The sequence below is a fragment of the Dama dama genome, chromosome 12 (assembly GCF_033118175.1).
Source record: "Dama dama isolate Ldn47 chromosome 12, ASM3311817v1, whole genome shotgun sequence".
NCBI classification, from domain to species: Eukaryota; Metazoa; Chordata; class Mammalia; order Artiodactyla; family Cervidae; genus Dama; species Dama dama.
Window position 1 is genome coordinate 54,156,663 of NC_083692.1, and position 3,359 is coordinate 54,160,021.

The following is a 3,359-nucleotide window of genomic DNA, read 5'->3' on the forward strand; positions in this document are numbered from 1 at the left end:
AAACAAGATTAATAAAAAATAACAAGCCAAGCTCCCACTGAGTATGAACTTTATTTTTTACTCTAATATTTGAAATCCTAATATTTCTAAGCCCTGCCTTTTAAGAACGGTTCTCCCAACTCAAACACTCCATATACTAAATGTTACTCAAAATAAATAGGTCACTGGGTTAAGGTTTATGAACCTTTTCGGCCATAAAGAGATTAGTTTGTCCTGCCCTTGGCTGGGCTCATTATTTATTCTTAACTTTTAAGAATCTGGATGTGTTCCTCTACTTAAGATAATCAAATTCAGTCTTTTGCTCATTCTCCTCAGTTCCCTTTTTGGTGTCTTCTTCCTTTTGGTAGTAACCATGACATCCATCAGTCTAACAAAGGAACATGTTAGATTGTAATATTTTCCCAAATATTACAAAGGAGCAAAAAAGGCTAAATTTAGCCCAGCTTTCTTCCTTTCTCCAAACTAGTTCACACAGTACTGCAATTATTTGGACACTTTTAATATTATAACCTAAAACTTTTCTTCAGTTCAGTTCAGTTGCTCAGTCATGTCTGACTCTTTGTGACCCCATGAATCACAGCATGCCAGGCCTCCCTGTCCATCACCAACTCCCAGAGTTTACTCAAACTCATGTCCATCAAGTCGGTGATGCCATCCAGCCATCTCATCCTCTGTCATCCCCTTCTCCTGCCCCCAATCCCTCCCAGCATCAGGGTCTTTTCCAGTGAGTCAACTCTTCGCATGAGGTGGCCAAGAGTTTCAGCATCAGCATCTGTCCTTCCAACGAACACCCAGGACTGATCATCTGCAGCAAACATCTCTTTCCAAATAGTTTCAACAAAAGACTCACTGAATATCATAAATTCTGACTGAGCCTCATGCCCATTCTAGAACTAAAGGTGGTGGCCAGAAGGCTTTATATATAGGACAGGTACTCCAAACCTGGAAAATCCCATGGACAGAGGGGCCTGGCAGGCTACAGTCTATGGGATCGCAGAAGAGTTGGACATGACTTAGTGACTACACAACAACAACCCATTTCACCGTGTAGACTAATACAGAGGGAAGAAAAGAAAGACCAAAAATACTGTTACTAGAAACAGGGAGAATAGATATTGGGCTACCCTAAAACCACTACCATGAGTATATAAGACCCTACCCAGAAATTGTAGAAGTCTTGGGAACGGCACTTTACTTTTTAACAAAGCCTGGAATAGAAATTTGAGCTAAGTCTTATAGAGATCTTAAGAGGCAGGAAGACATCATCTAATAAGTAGTTTGTGTTGGGGAAAAGAGTAAGGTAAGAGGTAGGTCTAGGGACCTCCCTCTTGCTCCAGCAGCTAACAGTCTGTGCTCCCAAAGCAGGGGGCCTAGGTTCTATCTTCAGTCAGGGAATTGAACTAGATCTCACATGCTGCAACTAAGAGTTTGCATGCTGCAGCAAATATCCTGAGTGCTGCAACTAAGACCCAGAGCAGCCAAATAAATAAATAAAATTTTTAAAAAGAGGTAGGTCTACCATGAAGCTAGTGAAGCTTAAGCTTTCCATATTTGACAGCAATCCTAGAAACTTTCCACGACACTACCATTAATGAATTATAATGCTGAAACAAATTTTTCTAAGCCATCAATAGTAAAATATTTAAACAATTCATACTAAAGGGAAGAGTACCTATTTTTCCTCTCTATAAAATTGTTATTATTAAATTAATGTAATATGAAAGGGTGATCAAATATTATGCAGCCTAAAACTTGACAAAGGTACTTTCAATGTGTCAAATATTCATTCATAATAATGTCATGCTGTTTATCAGGATTTTGTTATGTTTGTGGTATTTGTCAAGTCTCTCTAGCTTGTCATTTGTCTTCTTTTCTCATTCAAATTAAATATTCACATAGGTACTTATGCATTTGTAATTATTGTTCATTTTCTTAAAGAGATCACCAAAACTTTATAAGCTGCAGACCTCACAGAACCTGTATTTATCCCTGGATTCATCCTTTTAGAAGGACCCAGAGAGTGGCCCAGAGCTTCAAGGTTACTCTCAGTGTTAATTGCTCAGTTGTGTCTGACTCTTTTTGACCCCATGGACTGTAATCCATCAGGTTCCTACTGGAGTGGGGTAGCCATTTCCTTCTCCACAGGATCTTCCCAACCCAGGGATCAAACTCAGGTCTCCCGCATTGCAGGCAGATTTTTTATCATCTGAGCCACCAGGGAAGCTCCTTTCCCAGCAATCTCTGACCAGAAGTCTTTATACTGTAAACCTAAGGAGGAGAAGGTGTCTGTGGCTCTGCATTCCCAGCTTAATTTCCAAGGTCACTCCTCTTGGGTAAGTCTTTTTTTAATATTAAAAAAATATATATGTATATATTTTTGTCCCTGTGGCATGCAGCATCTTAGTTACCCAATCAGGGATCAAACTTAACCAGGGAAGTCCCTGGACAAGCTTAATTGCCTTCCCTTTGAACCAACCAGCCTATGAGAAAGGGATATATTGACTGGTTTAAGTCAATCATAGCCCAATCCTGGATTAGGGGTGGGGTCAATCCCATCCAAACCAGGTAAGTAAGAACAGGGACAGAGGGGTAATTTTCCAAAGAAACTGGATGTCCTGGAACCAAAGAGGAGGAGATGCTGTACAGAAAGCAGTAGGTATCTTAAAGCTGAGACTTGCCTTGGGTGTGAAATTTAAGAGGGCACCAAAAACTCAGCAAGTTAAATAATATTTTAATGCACTTAAAAAAAAAAAAAAAAACTGGACTGGAAAACTACAGCATGCAGGCTGGCTTCTTTTTAAAAAAAAAAGATGAAACACTTCAGGAATTTTCATGTCATGCTTTCAGGGGCCAAGCTAGTCTTCTCTGTATCGTTCCAATCTTACTATATGTGCTGCCAAAGTGAGCACCTGCTTGCATTTTGTTTTTATTAACAAGTAACTTTTTTAACAGTGGCGAGGCTACCTCCTTGGGGAGTTAGGCTCTGCCTCACCACTGCCTGAGAAATTTTTGATGTTCTAGAAGAAACTTTCTGCGTCCTAGGGCTTCTGGGAACTCAGGAATTGTGAGATGTTCTTATCCTATGTGCGTGCGTGCTCAGATGCTAAGTCACATCTGACTGTGACCCCGTGGACTATAGCCTGCTAGGCTCCTCTGTCCATAGGATTTCCCAGGCCAGAATACTGGAGTGTGTTGCCATTTCCTTCTCCAAAGGATCTTCCCAACCCAGGGATCAAACTCATGTCTCCTGCACTGCCAGATGGGTTCTTTACCACTGAGTCACCAGGGAAGAAGCCCTTCTTATCCTATACCTGTTTCAGTGTTAGTCGCTCAGTTGTGTCTGACTCTTTATGACCCCA

General features: G+C 40.7%; 1 non-coding gene across 1 annotated transcript; it reads right to left on the reverse strand.

The window, feature by feature from the left end:
* Positions 1-2,804: 2,804 nt before the first annotated feature.
* LOC133067514 (U6 spliceosomal RNA) lies at positions 2,805-2,909 on the reverse strand. Its single transcript, XR_009695305.1, has one exon. It is a non-coding gene; the product is annotated as a U6 spliceosomal RNA (small nuclear RNA).
* Positions 2,910-3,359: the final 450 nt, after the last annotated feature.